This window comes from Mirounga leonina, unplaced genomic scaffold (genome assembly GCF_011800145.1).
Source record: "Mirounga leonina isolate KUSES-001 unplaced genomic scaffold, KU_Mleo_1.0 Mir_180, whole genome shotgun sequence".
NCBI classification, from domain to species: Eukaryota; Metazoa; Chordata; class Mammalia; order Carnivora; family Phocidae; genus Mirounga; species Mirounga leonina.
In genome coordinates this window covers 1,950,616-1,968,391 of record NW_023270469.1, presented here as the reverse complement: position 1 = coordinate 1,968,391, position 17,776 = coordinate 1,950,616, and the positions used below count along the sequence as shown (strand labels likewise).

Genomic DNA, 17,776 nt, shown 5'->3' with positions numbered 1-17,776 from the left:
CCTTCCTTCCTTCCTTCCTTCCTTCCTTCCTTCCTTCCTTCCTTCCTCCCTTCCTCCCTCCCTCCCTCCCTCCCTCCCTTCCTTTCTTCTAAAGATTTCATTTATCTATTTGAGAGAGGGACAGAGAGCACGAGAGCGAGAGCACGAGTGGTGGGGGGAGGGCAGAGGGAGAGGGAGACACAGGGGCTCGACCCCAGGACCCCGGGATCATGACCTAAGCCCTCCGACGGAGCCACCCTGGTGTCCCCAGACATTTCCATTTCAAACAAGGCAGGAACTTGCCCAAAGCGGTGAGATTCTCTTTCCTTTCTTTCATTTACTTCACTTTTAGCTCAACGATCTACACTCAGTACCTGTTTGATAGATTCACTCACTCATTCACTCGGTGACAACGTTAAAGTCTGTGGTCAGAAACTGGCCACAAAGATGGCTAGTATATCATCTGTGGGCTGCAGTGGCCGCGTCAGGCTGGGTCACACCCGCCCTCTAGTTTGGCCTCCGCAGGGCCCTCGAGAGGCAGGTGTCCTTCTGTCCCCTTGACTCCCATTAGCCTCCCCACCTTTCCTGACAAGGGACAATGGCCATCTTCTCGGCATCAGCCTGGACTCACTCAGGGGCCTCCACAGCCGAGGCCCCCAAAGGAAAACCCCTGCTGGTTCTCCTGGGACCCGAGGCCCCACATTGGGGGATGGAGAGCAGTGCGCCCATCGGGGGAGGTCGTGGCACAAGGCCGTGGCACGGGGGTAGGCAGGGCCTCCTGTCGCCGAGCACTCTCATCTCACGGGTGTGAGGAGTGCCGGTGACGGAGGCAGGACCCTGGGGGCGCGGAGCCCGGGGCGGGGGTGGCTCTGGCCCGCAGACTTCCAAACGGCGTCCCTGGCTGCTGCTGGAGCAGTGCGACTGCCTCCCTCCTGAGTCACGTTCCCAGCCTGGATGGGGTCATGTCTTCCCTGGGCGATGGGCTGCTCTGTCTGAATGGACAAGCAGCGCTTGATGAGGAGCTTGTTCGGCCCCAGGAGACCAGCAAGACAGCCCCCCAGAAGGAAGGTGGGTGAGGCGGGGTCGGGGGATGGCCTGGGAAGTCCGGGTCCAGGTCAGTTCTTGGGGTGAGACCCACCGTGGGGCTGAGAGCTGTGCTGGGCCAGGGACACAAACACGGGCCTCCTCCAGGCTACATGATTCGCCCTCTGAAATCTCTCTCTCCAGTGTTTTCCTACTGATCCCTGAAAGTCCTTGTCATGACCTCTGACCGCTGACCTCCCCTGCCTCCCATCGGTCATATTAACAACCACCACACTGAGGGCTCGAGGGGCCGCCTCGTCCCACTGCCGTCTGGTTCCAGAGCCCTGCCTTCTGCCTGGCGACAGCTAGCCGTTGGCATGCCCTGCTCCCCCGGCCTGTGGCCTGCACCCTGGCTTCCCCTCTGCCTCCCCTCCCGGGAAGAAGCCCTGAGAAGCCAGGTCCACCTGATTCTCCACAGCTCCTGGGGGCACAGGTGGCCCTGGGAGACCCTGGCCTGGGTGACCACTGTGGTCTCTACCCACTCTGGCTTCCAGCTGGGCACCGTCATTGGGGGGGAGGGGATGGGGAGGCACAGAGTGGGCTGTTTGGTTGACGCACCCTAGCCAGCACCCCTGAGGCCTAGTGGATTGCCCAATGCAGTGGGCGCTGCCTCCCCTAGGGGCCGAGCTGGAAGTTTCTGGAAGGAGGTTGTTTGTCCCAGTGATCAGAGGTGCAGCCTGCACTTGGGGGGCTAGAGTAAAATTCGCCTTGTCCCTGGCGGCATGGACAGCATAGTCAAGTGGGAGAGACGGCCTTAGAAAAAAGAGCCACTCACACGGAGAAGGACCAGCAGCCCTCTGTCGGCTTCCTCCTACCTGCTCTCAGCGCAAACCCCTGCTGCCCCCAACGGGCCTGATTTATTAATTACCTCTGCCTCCCTCCGGGCCACCTCCCTCATGCTCAGAAGCACATGTTCCCGGCTACCTGTCATGCCCCCGTTTTAATGACAGTGGCCCTCGGGTAGCCCGTGGCAGCCTCTGGGCTAAGCCCCCGACCCAGGTCAGCTGGTCACTCCCACGACTCTGCCCAGAGGCAGGGACGCTTACAAAGGCCCTTTCACCAACCAGGCCTAGAGGACTTACTAACTTGCCCAGGCTCACACCCCTAGTTAAGCTCCAAGGCCCACTTGGAGATTCAAACCCCAGCACGGCCTAGTGCTCAAGCTCTTGGCTGTGGGGTCTTTTGTCGCTGATGGTTGAAGGAGCTGAACCGAGGTGGACACTTGTGTTTCTCTAAGTTGAGATGGGCTCTATCAGGATTGGCAAACGACGGCCCACAGGTCAAATCGAGCCACTGCCAGGTTTTGTAAATAAAGTTTTATTGGAACATAGCAACCCCAGGGCCCAGAGCCCCGTAGGTGCCGCAGAGACCGTTTATCTGCAAAACCGCAAATAGTTACTGTCTGGCCCTTCCTAGGAAAAGTTGGCAATGCCCTGAGCTGCCTATGACAGGACAAAGGAGGAGGGAAAGGCGCTTCTCCCTCCTGGACCTCAGCTACTTAACAGCTTCTTCTTGAACTGACTCCGAGAAGGGCCCCCTCGTCTTCTGGAGGGCAGACAGTGTTAGATTGTCCCAAGGGTGGTGGGCACGTGAGTGTCCATTATTCACTCCACCCTACTTTTGTATGTGTTTGGAAATCCCCAAACTAAAGAGTAAATAATAATACAAATAAAACATAGCAGGTTAAAAGTAAAGTCACCTAATAATTGCATACTTACAGGTCAGTCTTTCAATTATTTTATTTGGAACCAGCACATTTATTTGGACAAAAAACCTTCTTCTGAAATGACTTCAACTGAGGCCCTTTTGGGGGTAACAGGAGGAAAACAATGAAAGAGGACACAGACATGGGTTTAGCCAATCTTCTGTGGGGAGGACCTCCCAAGTGTAGGGGCCACAGTGAATAAGCCTTGTAGCAGTCTCTTTCGAAAGAAATCCTGCGAGCGCCGAGGTGGTGAAGACCAGGCATCGAGACCTGCAAGTGGACTTGGGAGAACACCGCCCTCATATTCCGTCAGCGGAGACGTGTGTCTTGGTGAAGGGATCATCAACAGCCCCGGAGTGGATCCCAGCCTCAGAACGGGAAGACAGAGCAAGATGCCGCGCCTGGGGAACGGAGCGTGAAGGCTCACGGCGTGGCTGTCATGTTGGCGACATACACCGTGAGTCTGGAGACATGATGCGGAGGAAGCTCTACCTGTAAGCTGACGTGTGGAGTTAGAGCGGGTCCAGCACCGCCCCCAACACTGAGACGTTCGTGTGCAGTGAGCCGTGCCTTTTTTCTTTCTCACCTCAGTCGTGGTTGGGTGTCTGGCAAGTGGTCTTCGGGGGGCGAGGGCCCGTCATGTGGTGGGTCCACCGTCCCCGGGGTGTCAGCATCCTGGGCTGGATTCAGCGTCCGGGCAACACGTGGGCTGCGAGCTGGGGAAGGCTGGCCTCAGGAGGTTTCTGAGGCCAGGCTGGGAGTGGTGCACGATGTGACTGCCGGAGTCCTGCCAACCGAACCTGTGTGCCTGCACTACCTGCCGGGGTGGATGGTACGTGTGTCCCCGGGAGGGAGAGGGGAGCTGTGGGCTAGACAACTCGCCGGCCTCCACCACGTGTTCTTATTTTGTTTTGTTTGTTAATTTATGTTTTTTAAGTTTTATTTATTTATTTGAGAGAGAGTGTGACACAGAGAGAGAAAGCACAAGCAGGGGGAAGGGCAGAGGGAGAGGGAGAAGCCGACTCCCCACCGAGCAGGGAGCCCGATGCGGGGCTCGATCCCAGGACCCTGAGATCACACCCTGAGCCGAAGGCAGACGCTTCTCCGCCTGAGTCACCCAGGCGCCTCCCCACATGTTCTCTGTGGCCTTATTTATGATCTAAAATTGCATTTCTAATTTAACTAACGGATTAGATTTCAATAGCATTCCTGTGACGACTTCTTTGACATCCAAAACATTTCTATATTCAGGTTGGACAGAAACCAATTTGGAGGATCCTACTGGGCGTTTCCCTGGGTTGGAGGCTCCCTGATACGTAGGCACAGGTGTGATTTCTTGATTGGGAAGATGTTTGCAAAGACCGGGGGAAAGAGCCAGGGGAAGAGCAGGAGGGTACTGTTGCTGCCTGCTCGCTGCTCCCCTCCCTCAACGACGCAGCAGGGGGCCTCCGGCGGGGGGGGGGGGCTCGTGGCAGGACAGCGCGCCCGCCATCTGACCAGTGAAAACACGGCAGGCACAGTGGGTTTTATCTTCCCACGAGAAAAACACACGCGAGAAGGTCTGTCAGGGGACCCACAAAGGTGAATAGCGGCAATCCCTGGGAATAGAAAGGGCGAGTGTCCATTTGGTCAACACATTGCTGAACATACGTCATAAGTCAAAGGAGCACAAAGGTGCAGCCTCCCTGCCGGGCCCTGCTCCTCCACCCAGTGGCCGCCACCCCGGCTTCCAGTGCCACCAAACTTTAGTTAGTCCCGTTGGGAGCTCGGCAGTGATCACGGAGCCCCTGAGCCGGCCTTCCTGCCAGGAGTGCGACCGCTGTGTGCGTAGATCAGGGCGGTTCACCTCCTCACTGTGCAGCGGACTTGGGGGGTTTTCAATTCCTCCTGATGCTTATTTACATTTTCCCATTTTTCTGCAATGCATATATATTACATGGTGAAACACATTTTTGAAAAATCAAAGCAGGGGGGAGAAGCAAGTTGATTGCAAGGAGAATCAAACGGCACGGTCCTGGGGTTTCTGGTTCAGGAACAGCTTCAGATCATATCATTTCTGGCCAAGGCCAGCCTGTCTGGCGGCCAGAGTGGGGGGGGGGGCGGGGAGTGTGGGCAGCTGTCGCCACAGGTGACGTCCTTCTCCGGTCCCATGATCCGACCCTGGCGGGCAGACGAGGCCTGAAGCCAGGAGGGAGCAGCCTCGCTCCTCTGCGTGGGCTAAGCGTATGCTCCAGAGGCACCACCCGAGGCTTTGGGCTCTGCTGGCCCTTTTCCTTCCCACTAACACTGGCAGTGAGGTGAGAAGGGGAACCCACCCGCCGGAAGAACAAGGGGTCAGGCAGCAGGTGCCCTGGGGAGTGAGCACGGCTCGGCGTGCCATGGGCAGAGGCTCACCTCAGCGGGACAGAGTGGGTCCTGGCGGCCGTCAGAGAAAGGACACAGCTTGTGCGGCCTGGGCTGGAGGAGGTCCTGCAGTCTGGCAGACATGCGGGGTCCGCCTCTCCTCTGGGACCGCCAGGCTCTGGGCGGGTCTGGAGCCACACCTGTCACCGAGGGCCCCGTGAGCTCGCGGGGTGGGGGGGCGTTGCGTCTCTCCCTGGAGCCCTTCCTCTCGATTGTAAAGTGAGCACACGTACCAGGTATGCTCTGGGATTTCTTGTTCTCCTTGGCTGCGAAGAAGCCAGCACAGAAGGAAGGAGCATCACTGATCCGTAGCTCGGAGGGGAAGATAGATTTACGTCATCGAGTACCTTCCCTAGACGTTCAGAGTGTGGGTTCCAGACTCAGGCTGTCTGCTCTTGCATCCCGGTTCCACATCTACCAGCTGTGTGGCCTCCCTGAGCCTCAGTTTCCCCATCTGCAAAATGGGGATAATGGTAGGACTGACCCCAAAGGGTTGTGCAGATTAAATGGGTTACTACATGTAAAGCCCCAAGGGTTATGTTGGGCCTACGACAAGTGCTCAGTAGCTATTGTGCCAACACACGCACACACGCACAATTCACTTAGGCACACGTACACACAAATACATGCGACACACAGCAACACACACACACTCACCTACGTGCCCATGTATACTCAGGCACACTACACGCATGCAGATACATATGCATGCACACAGCCACACGTGCAAGACATGCGGATACACACGTACACATGTGTGTTCACCACGGGCACACGCATGTACGTGCTCACACGTGTGCACACCTGTGTCCAGAGGGCGTCATCTACTCTCAGGACCAGGGGGTGCTGCCCCCTGGGTGTGAGCCTGCACTGCAGGACTCTGAGGGGGGCGTCTCACTTTCCTCCCCTGGTCCCACCTGACCTGTGTCTTCCGGGGGAGGCGGTGTAGCCCCGGGCAGCCCCGTGGAACCAGAGCGTCACGGTGCCTAATGCAGCAGCCTCGGGAAAGCCCTTGATTCTGGCTAGTCCTTACTGTAAATGATCAGGCATCCCTCCTAATGGCAAGGCTGGTCCTCAACCGGACCAGAGGGCACACCTACCGTCCTAGACCGGGTTCCGGGAACGGACCCTGAGCCAGGATTCCAGTGGGTTCAGTCAATCTGGAGGTGATGCTAGAAGATCTGGGGGGCAGTGGGGGGTGGAAGGAGGGACACAGACGTGTTAATTCTAACCGCACTAGGATGCCATCCCACTCTTGTCCTTGGGGCCAGTGTAGGATGTAGTGTATTCAGTAGGAGCTGCCCCTGTGCACAACCTGCGCGTAAGCGCCAGCACCTCAGCCCACCCCGAGCCCACCCCGAGCCCACCTGAATGTGCGCCGCATCTGCCGAGTCGCCTGCGCCGGACTTCTCGGGCTTCCCGTCAACGTCTCTGCTCGCCCGTCGGCTCCTACCTGCAGTCCATTCTCACATTAACAGGTGTCCCTGCATATCTCCATGCACCAGGCCTGGATGTGGGGTGAGCAAGCCCCCCCTGCTCACATGGGGCTCACAGACCCCCATGCAGATCTTTCCCCAAAGTCCCGTGGAAATGACCCCTGGAGAGAGCGCAATCATGAGCTCTCAGCGCGCTGAGAGCATGGTGGGAGCGGGCGGGTGGGGGGTGGGGTTCTCAAAAGCAAACAGTCCCAGGGGGTCCACACCCAGGTATCTCCCCAGGAGAACTGAAACCACAGGTCCACACGAAAACCGGTGAATGAGTGTTCACAGCGCCATTATTCACGACAGTCAAAACGTGCCGACAAACAAACGTCCACCCATCGAGGCATGGACCAGCAAGGGCGTCTACCCATACAATGCCATGTTCCTCAGCCACAGAGAGGGATGGCACTCTGACGCAGGCTGCAGTGCGGATGCACCCCGAAAATGTTCCCGACGTGAAAGGAGCCTGCCTCAGAAGGTCCCATAGCGTTTGTTTCCTTTTATAGGAAACGTCCAGAAGACGCAAATCTGTACAGACAGGAAGTAGATTCGTAGTTGCCAGGGGCTGGGGGAGGGGGCAGGTTTCCTTTGGGGTGATGGAATGTTCTGGAACTAGATTGTGATGACAGTTGCCACAGCTCCGTGCATGTACTAAATGCCACTGGATTGTTCACTTTAAACAGTTAATTTTATGTTGTGTGAATTTTACCTCAATAAAAAAAGAAAGAAAAAATAGAGTTAGCAGGGGGTGGGAGGCAGCGTGTTTCCATATGGAGCCTACAGAAGGCCCCGTGGGACACGGGAGGGACCGTCCCTGCTCGGGAGCGCCTCCCCTGCCTCGCCCCACCACACCCCACCCAGGCCTCCCGCGGAAGCCAGGCTCAGCCACAGGCCCCAGGCCTCCCCCAGGGCTGGGCTGCCGAGCACCTCCCGTCACCGTGTTAATAAAGGCATGACACCCACACAGCATGTTCGCTGAGGGCTCTCTGCTGAGCGCTGGCCCTCCTCGTCTGCCTCGATCCTCCGTCGTCCTGGAGATAGGCCTGATGATGGAGCCCACTTTCCAGAAGGAGCCTCGGGGACAGAGATGGTGGGAGGAGATTGGAAACCCAGTCTGTCTGACTGCAGAACCTCTTGACTTGGGGGCAAAACTCCAAACACCTTCTGTGGCAAGGACTGCTGGGTTCTGCGTCAGAAGTGACATTGGGAAGGAAGCTGGGCCAGGCGATTGAGCTGCAGATCAGAGCTGGTCTGAGTTCATTCCGTGGTGTTAGTCCCTAGAGGGTCAGATGGTCGGACTGTAAGGGAACTGGCTGAGAAGGTGGGCTGGAGGACCCGGAGGGGGACCAGGAGGAAGGCATTTGCCCCCAGGACTCATAGAGACATGCTGCCCGGGTTCAGCCCTCCGGGGCACAGCTCAGCATGCTGGGTCAGGGGTCCACACTGGTGGTTCCTGGCTCATCACCACCCCATCCAATGCCAGGATACTACGAGGAACAGACGCTTTGAGACTGTTGGTGGTGGGGCCAGGTGGATGCCCAAGTCCATCTGTGTCCTAGCACCCAGCCTCTGAGTGATGCCAATGGGTGTATTAGTTACCCACAGATGCATAACAAATGCCCCCAAACTCAGGGGCTTAAAACAACACACATGTATTAGCTCCTTCTTTTGGTGGGTCAGGAATCTGGGAGCTGCCTGAGTTTTCTGGCTCCTGATGTCTCGTGTGGTTGAGGTCAGGGGGTCATGTGGAGCTCTAACTGGGGCAGAAGTGTCCACTTCCAAGATAACTGTGGTTGTCGACAGGCCCCAGGTCCTCGCTGGCTGTTCACAGGAGGCCTTTACTCCTTGCTATGTCTCTCCATAGGGTGGCTCCCAACCTGGCAGCCGGCTTCCCAGAGTGAGCGAGCTGAGAAAAGGAGAGAGGGAGAGGGGGAGAGAGGGAGAGGAGAGAGCACGTCAACTCTAACTTTGATCTCCTTAAGAAACATTCAAAGCAAATACGAAAAAATTAACATTTGTTCGATCTGGGTGGTGCTACATGGGCGTCTGGTACATGCTGAACTATTCATCGTTTGGAATCTTGAGTGTATGTTGACAAAGGAGCCGCTATGAGGATGCTCTGGGAGGGGTGGCTTGAATACACCCCCACAGACACTAACATGCTGGAGACTCGCAGGGGTCGTCATGCTCCCCGTGCATTTGTGCATGTGCGCACACGCATGCCTGCCACGCGTGTCCCCGAGTGTCTCCGAGCCGGGAAGCAGGCGAGCCGACATGTGCTGGCGTCTGACTCCATCCGAGATGCTGGCAGTGGTTAACCCCGGTTCCCTGTGCCCCGCGGCCCTGTGGCCGGGCCGGCTGGGAAAAAGCCCAGCTGCTCCGTCCTTCGGTGCTACAGTAGGTTCGCAGCCCACAGCTCCTTTCTGAGCGGAGGAACCCTCCCCCTGGCCCCATCATCCAACCACAGGAAGACCCCAGGCCAGCCTCCTTCCCCTGCTCCTTCCAGCCATTCTGGAGCAATTGGGGAGCTGCCTTGCTCTCCCCAGGAAGCCTCGTTACAGGAGTAACAACCTGTTCCTACCCTCGGAGCCTGTGTGTGTCTCATCACTCTTGACATCCGAACACAGCTTTGGGTGGGGGTCCTCCCTGTTTCTCCAGTGTGGATTCAGCACAGTGACCCCTGGGAAGTTCTCAACTCCCGATTCTGGGAGGCCGGGGCCAGGTGAGACAGTAATCTGGCTATGTATTAGCATATTAGCATCTTTGTCTCCTGGGAGCCCCACCCCTGGGTTAGCATTCTCTGGGGCACGGAGCCCTTGGTCTGGCCCCCTCCGCACCCACCCTGCTGCTCTTCCCTGGGGCTGACCCTCAGAGTCTTGGTGGGAGAGAAGAGAGGAAGAGGATGGCCCCCACTGACACAGACAGACACCAGGCCCATGAGGGGCCTCATCCCCCATGTTAGCTCATCATCCCTCACAGGCATGTGGCTCTGGCAAGTGTACCATGAGGCACAGCAGCCCTGTTATGCTGGAAAGAGGAAATAGGAGCACTGTCTGGAATTCCTCGGCTGCCAGAGGGACAGAGGGACCCAGAGCACCTGATACTTGGTGGCATCTCAGATTCCATGAAATATGGCACCTGTGGTCAGCAATATGTGTGAGACATGTGACGGTGTGCAAATATACCAGTTTTGTGTGTCCCAAGAACGCGGGAGCTTATAAAAACAACCCCGATTTTGCGCTGAGCATTAACACTGAACCGTCTGAAACTGCCTTTCTGGAGGACAAAAATGGCCCAAATCAGCAATTTCATATGGTTCGCATGGAAAGCAAAACACTCTTAAGTGTTCTGTGCCCTCCCCCCAACTTTTACCAGGATTGAATTTATTTATTTGTTTGCTTCTCCCCTCTCCCAACCCCAACGCAAGGAAAGCACAGGCATTGGCAGCCTCTTGGGGGTAGAGTGGAAACCCCCACGCATGTACACAGTCTCTGGTTCCCCATTGCTGGGGTTTGCAGTGGAGAGAGCCTGCTGCACGGCCACTCCCGTCCAGATGGGGTCTCCCTCGGCCTGCCGTCCTCTCTCAACTTGCTCGCTGCAGGGACCGAAGCCCGCAGGCCTAGGGGCTGCAGGAAAGACCCTCCACGCACAGGGCTGGACCCCCGCCGCCTGGCCTTGGTGCAGAGAGCCGGACTCTCTAATCCTCTCTGGGCGGATTAGATTCGCAGAAATTGGCTGCGGAAACGGCCAGGCTGGGCTCGCGGCCAAAGGCAGAGGTTCGGGCTCTGCGGGGTGGGCACGAGCTGTGCCGGACGCAGGCGGCATGCCAAGAACCAGCCTTCTCCAGCCCCCACAGCCAAGGCAGCTGACCGTTAACACCCCGCCTGGGGCTGGGGTCTGCCGGCCCCATTGAGCAGTAGGCTTCCCGTGGACGGGAAGTGGCAGAGAACCCGTGGACACATGGGGACCCCTCCGCTGGGAGGAGAAATGCAGAGCTCAGGCCTCCCCAGCCCGCCGAACCAGTGTCTGCTTTTTCATGAGCGTCCAGGTGATTTTGGTGCTGTGGAAGGTTGAGCAGCACTGTGACAAAGGGGACCATCAGGTGGCAGCAGCAGGTTTGCAGAGTGCAGGTGCCCTTTGACCTGGCCCTTGCGCACTTTGGGATTTATTCAACGGAAGCGATCGGGGTGTACACATGGAAATGTTTGATCTAGTGACAAAGCGCTTACCGTGGATGTCCCGTTCCATCTTCGCAGCAACCCTGGGGTGTGGCTCTCTGAGGCTTCCGAAGCTAAGGAGGCCAGAGTGGCCCAGCCAGGACATGGCAGGGTTAGGAATTAAGGTCAGACGGTCGCCTGCAGACCGTTCGCCCGTCCCACTCAGCAGCCCGATGCCTGCATGTGCGAGTGACTTTATGTATTCGGGAGGGGCAGGACGATGCATCTCCCACCCTGGGGGCTGGCCACGTAGGATGCAGTCTGTCTATAGAACGGGGTGTCCTGCTCCCTAGTTTGGGGGACTCTTGTGGACACTTGAACAACACCCCTCCACACTGGCCTGAAGCCTATGCTTTCCTCCCGTCTTCCTGCCCTCTTAAAAAGTCCCGGAGCCCCGGGGCTCATGTGGCTTCCCAGGGGAAGGGGTGCCTGTTCTGCCAGCTGAGGCCTGTGACCTGGCTCCTGCTGTTGAGGCTGCTACTGGAATCGCTGGTTTCCATGGACCAGTGAAGCCCCTGTCTGCAGTGATGTAGGCCAGCATCGCCACAGGCAGGCCGGGGCGGTCCTCGTTCTAGAACACAATGCTTGGGACCAAAGGGGTGGGGAATTGTTGCTAAAACTGATGCGAGCTCTGTGTCCAATGGGTCTGCAGCGCTTCTCCCAGGTGTAGGAGGGCACATGGGTCCACAGAGACAGGTGCAGCCACCTTCCTCACCGCAGGCTCCTGGGAACAGTGCGGTGGGGGCACAGACAGCCCAGCATCAGTTACACGCTTGGGCGCAGAGTCGGCCAGTCTTCCTGCCCCCTCTGGGGAGGCTTCCAGAGCTCTGAAGAGGAGGCAGCCTGCCCTCACCCCCCAGTGCCATCCCTGTCCCATTTGTGCTCACGATGAGGGCACATCAGAGGCCAAGTGGACCCTGGAGCCAGACTCCTGGGTTCAAATCCTGGCCTCGCCACTTAGCAGCTGTGTGACCCTGGGCAAGTGGCCTTACTTCTCTGCACCTCAGCCTTCTCCTCTGTAAAATGGGTCTTAATAGGATACTTCGTTCACACAGGTGTGAGGATTAAATGAGATCGCATATGAAGAGCACTGAGAACATATGAACACAAGGGGGACATGACAAGGCTCTAAAGCACGATATAAACTACACATGTGTATAAGCATTTGCTGTTATTAATGTCCACAGACGAACACCAGCAACCAGGAAGTTGGGCTGTAGAAGACCCTTTAATGAGATGGGAAAATGTCTGGGACATATTGCTAACTGAAGAAAAAGTAAGTACGAAACAGCCTTTTCAGTATGACGCTGATTTTGTAAAATATATCCGTGTTAACTGTGCCCCGAAGAAAACAACTTGAAGGAAATAAGTCATTAACTGTGTATGCGCTGGGCAACGGCATAATGAGGACTTTCATTTCTTGTGCGTGCTTTTCTGCATTTCCCAGAACATGTATAGTAAGTGTGATGGCTATGATTTGAACGAAGCACATTCTTAACAGCTGCTCTGCAAAGAAGAAAGCTGTAGTTCAGGGGTCCCCAACCCTTTCTGGCAGGGAGCTTCGTCTCATTTTCCCAGAGCCAAGGCCCCTCCGCAGGGCGAGGGGGTGGGGCTGGGGTGACAACCACCGCTCTCTCACCCTGCCTCTACCACTCGGAGGTGTTTGTCTCCTCTCCTGGGGGTGCCTCCCACGGGGGGCTGTCGTTGCACAGTCCCTGGGCAATGCCGAGGCCAGGTCTTGGGACATAGCTCTTCATAAACAGAGAGATTGTCACCACCTCCCCCTGTGCCCGGGACAGGGGGGACGCTGAGGCTCAGAGAGGCTGAGTGACCTGCCCAACGCCACACCGGTGCTGTGGGGCAAGGTTAGGACAGAGCACACACCTTCTGAGTCCACTCCAGGCCTCTGGAAGTCCTTTATTTGGGCAGTTCTTCATTCGATTAGGGGATTCCTTCAGTGACATAACTGCTTATCACCCAAACCTAATTGCCATTTGTCAGTAGAATGTGTCAGCTTCTACAGTGTGATAGCTTTCTGGCCACGTGGACAAAGACCATGCCTGTTTCTTTCTCTGTGTGTCCCCAGCTCTAGCCTTGGGTTTCTTGAGTGAATGTTGAGCAAGCTGTTAATTGTTCAGGGTGAAGGGTCTATGTTTTGGAGGCAGGAAGGTGGGTGGGGAGGGAGCAGGGCACAGAAAGAAGTGAACATGGTCAGCTCTTCAGTTAGCAAAGGGCAGAGATTGGCTCCTGCTGGTTGGAGGCCTGAATGTTGTTTGGGGTGGATGGAGCTCACAGCTGCTGCAATGGGCCGGGAGAGCTACCTGATTCAAGCAAACTCCAGGGTCTTCAGCCCCAAAGGGGTGGAGGGTGACTCACACTCACGCTCCATGATTGGCTCCCTTCCTTGTCGCCTACCTCCTTCTGGAAGTCCTTGAATGTCCATTTTCTCTGGCCACCGTGGGGGCAGGAGTGTGTGGCTCAGAACCTGGTCTCCCCAGGTGCCCGAGATGTGCTCTCACTGAGAACACGCTGTTGTGGGAGCAGGCGACACTGACATGGTGGGTTCAGACACACCCCCCGTCTTCAGGTTCTCATTGGGAGGCAGGCCAGGGGGACAGAGGGCAGGCAGACTCTTGAGGGGGAGCAGTCCTCTCAGGGAAGGTGGGCATGTTAAGATTCTTTCTTAGCAATGACACCAAAAGCACAAGTTACAAAAAGAAAAATAGATACACTGGACTTCACCAAAATCAAAAGCTTTTGTGTTACAACGAAAGATGCTGTGAAGACAGTGTAAAGACAACTCACAGAAGGGAAGACATTTTTTGCAAATCATCTATCTGATAAGGGGTTTGTATCCAGACTATATAAAGAACTCCTACAACTCACAATAAAAGCACACATTTAGGGGCGCCTGGGTGGCTCAGTTGGTTGGGCGACTGCCTTCGGCTCAGGTCATGATCCTGGAGTCCCGGGATCGAGTCCCGCATCGGGCTCCCTGCTCGGCAGGGAGTCTGCTTCTCCCTCTGACCCTCCCCCCTCTCATGTGCTCTCTGTCTCTCATTCTCGCTCTCTCAAATAAATAAATAAATCTTTAAAAAAAAAAAGCACACATTTATTTTTTTTTAAATATTTTATTTACTTATTTGACAGAGAGAGAGCAAGAGAGGGGACACAAGCAGGGGGAGTGGGAGAGGGAGAAGCAGGACTCCTGCTGAGCAGGGAGCCCCATGTGAGACTCGATCCCAGGACCCTGGGATCATGACCTGAGCCAAAGGCAGACGCTCAATGACTGCACCACCCAGGTGCCCCTAAAAGCACACATTTAGAAAAGGGGAAAAGGTTCAAATACGTATCGCCCCAAAAGAAGACATAGGAGAGGCCGGTAAGCACACCTGGAGATGCTCCTCATCACTAAGCACCAGAGCGGACCGGTGACTCCTCAGAAGGTGAAACAGAGCCACCACATGACCCAGCAACGTCATCCCTAGCTGTACACCCACAAGAAGTGAAGACATATATGCACACGGAGGCTTGAACACAAATGTGCACCGCAGCATCATTCACAGGACCCCAAAGTAGAAACAACCCAAATGTCCATCATGTGAGGAACAGATACACCAAATATGGTCCATCCACACGATGGAATATGACTCAGATGTAAAGAGAAAGGTAGTCTGACACCTGCCATGATATGGATGAACCGTGAGGACACTGGGTTCAATGAAAGAAGACAGTCACAAATGGCCCCTCTTGGATGGTTCTATTTATATGAAATGTCCAGAGTCGGCAAATCCTTTGAGACAGAAAGCAGATTCATACTTTCCAGGGGCTGGGGGAGGGAGGAACCGGGAGTGGCTGGTAATAGCTCGAGGTTCCTTTTGGGGGTGATAAAAAGGCAAAATTACACTGTGGTGGTAGTTCCCAACTTTATGATTGTACTAAAAACACTGATTTATACACTTTAAATGTATGTATTATATGGCATGTGAATTATATCTCAATAAAGCTGTTTAAAAAAAATCCTTTTGCAAATGCCTGGAAACCAGCTCAGAGTGATATAAGCAAAAAGGGAATTTGTTAGCTTCTGTACATCAGTAAGTGAGTAAATTCAAACACAGGCTGGCTTCAGGTTCTGCCTGATTCAGGGGCTAAAACAGGTCATCAGCCCAACACCCAGGCTGAGAATCGGGGAGTGGTCTGAATGCTTTTGCCTGACTAGGGGGTAATGGATCCTGAGCAACCCTATCTATACCCATTGCAGGCTTGAGTTGGCTCAGGAGGTAACCACTTGAGAGACGGAGAGGGAGGCCTTCCTGGCTTGTCTATAGGGAAGGCGAGGTTGGGGGACCGAGCTGGAAGAGGGAAGAAGCTCTCCCCACACCTGGTTACCTCTGAGTCATCTTATGATGCTATGCAAATACTTGATCACCTTATTCATTCAGTCACCCAGAACATATTTACTGAGCCCCTGCTGTGTCCAGACCCTGAATTGGGATAGAATATCAATCCAGCAGCTTTGGTGTCTGCTCTTAATCATCCAGCAGAGAATGGTGCTGAGGAAACAAGCCTGGACCATAGAGTGTGCCAGGTGCTACGATTCAGAAGGTCCAAGGTATTTTGGGAGCACCCGCCTGGCCTTGGACGGGGTGGGGGTCAGGCTGGCCCCCTGGAAGAAGCAGTCACTAAGCTGAGCCATACAAGAGTGCAGGAGGAAGGGGAGCAGGACCTGCCAGGGCGGAACCAGCTGGGGCAGGGTGAGGAAGAGGAGCGGGATGTACAGAGTAGAGCCTGGGGAGGTGGAGGGGTTGGTGGATGCCGGTCAGGGAGGCCTTGTAAACTGTGTTAAGGAGGCTGGACGTGATCTGCAGGCCAGTGGTCTCTGATGAAACCTATCATTGATAGGACGGTGTGAATGCACCTGGCCTGGCCTGCGTGTGGAACAAAGCTGATCTACACCAGCCAGGGTTCTGATCCACGACTGGGACTTCTGGATTCGTGTCCCCCGCCTCTGAGCCTCTCCACGTTGGCTTGGACCCTCAGATACACCCCCAACATATGGGAGCTCAGCCCCCTGTCCACAGCCCTTGTTCACCCTCCATGAGTTTCATCTTCCTCTTCGATGAAGGAGCAGATCCGGGAGCCACCTGCCGCGGCCCAGCTCACTCATCTTCCCGGGGAGGGACAGATCGGATACAGGGTAGGTAAGGAAAAGGCCTGAGGACACCACTAGCTGCCTCCTTCTGAGGAGGTCTAATCACACTTATTAGCCCTGGGAAGCAGAGGAGGAGGAGGAGCTGAGGAAAGGAATCCATCTGGGAAGGGTTTCTCTCAGTGTCTTGATGTGCGAAGCACCAACTGCCTCTGTAACCTCCGCCCGCTCCTCTGCCAGTAGACTGTGTCCCCGCATGCCATGTCGGTGATACCAGCAGGTGTCAAACAAGGTCAAAATGCAGATCAGGCACAGCCACAGCTGTGTCCTAACAGCACCCCCGGACTCCAGCATTCACGTCGGTGACGCACTTCGATTCAGCAAGTGTTGAGGGAATGCTGACAGTTCATTCATTTATTCCTTTGCTCATTCATCATTTACTCAGAATTCTATGATTGCATTCCTAGCGCCAGACACTGTGCTGGGTGCTGGGTGGGGACGAGAGGAACTGGACAGGGTCGCAGCTGGCAGCACCCCCCAACCCCATATGCGTGGATGAGGCCATGAATTAAAAGACAGCTACCTGGCAGAGGGACATATGCGGTTACGGGGGGAGCACAGCAGCTGACAAAGCTCAGAGAAGAGGCACCCACTGGGCCAGGGGATCCCTGGAGAGAGAGGTTTATGCTAAGTGTTCCTGTGCACACATTTCAGGATACACAGACAATAGCCCCTAACTGGAAACAACCCGAATGTCCAGTTACAGTGGAATGGGCATCCATACCATGGAATATTGTGCAGAGAAGGGGACAAAGAACCCTAGAGACACACAACCACATTGTTGGGCAAAAAAAGAACACGGATTTTCCAAATCCAGCCACAACAAGTCCAAGACAGACGGAACTGAACTGCAGTGCGCAGGGATGCACATTCACGGGGGTAAAGCTATAAGGGAAAACAAGATGATCGGAAATTCAGATGAACAGTTCTGTCTCAGGGGAGGAGACAGTTATGACTGGGGAGAGGCACACAACGGGTTTTGGGGATGTAAATAATGTTCAGTCCTGGGCCCTGGTGCTTGATTGTTCTTGGACATTTGCTATATAACCATTCGTTAAATTGTACAAATTTGTGGCTTGAGCACAGACAACAGCTCATCTTCCCCAGTGAGGGGACATTTATGCACTTGAGACAGAGGAACATGGTAGTTACATGCTCATGCTTTGCTGTCAGCTGCCTGGGTTCATTTCCACTTGGGCAAGCGACTTGACCAGTCTAAGCCTCAGGTTTCCTCATCTGTGAAATGAGGATAACAATAGTAACAGGCTCATGAAATTGTTTTAGGATGAAATGTGATAGTGAATGTAAAGTGCTCAACACAGACTCAGGCAAAAAAATGTAACCGTCATCAGCATGATTACCATCATCCTCACCATCACCGTAATTACCATCCCCAGCATCGTAACCATTATCACTCTCATCTACATCATCACCACCATCACCATCATCACCACCATCCTCATCATCACCACCATCACCATCATCACCATTCTCATCACTATCATCCTCATCATCACCTTCCTCCTCCTCATCATCATCACCACCACCATCACCACCACCATCACTACTATCATCATCATCATCGCCACCATCCTCATCATCACCTTCCTCATCACCACCATCATCATCACCACCATCATCATCACCACCAACATCACCATCATCATCACCTTCCTCATCATCATCATCATCACCACCA

At 55.1% G+C, this 17,776-nt stretch overlaps 1 long non-coding RNA gene across 1 annotated transcript in view; it reads left to right on the top strand.

Annotated features, from left to right (window-relative positions):
* LOC118023485 overlaps positions 1-12,358 on the top strand; it is a 65,153-nt gene extending 52,795 nt beyond the window's left edge. Inside the window, exon 4 of the long non-coding RNA XR_004682823.1 lies at positions 12,056-12,358. This is a non-coding gene — a long non-coding RNA (uncharacterized LOC118023485). The remainder of the gene's footprint in view (positions 1-12,055) is intronic.
* The last annotated feature ends 5,418 nt before the right edge of the window (positions 12,359-17,776 follow it).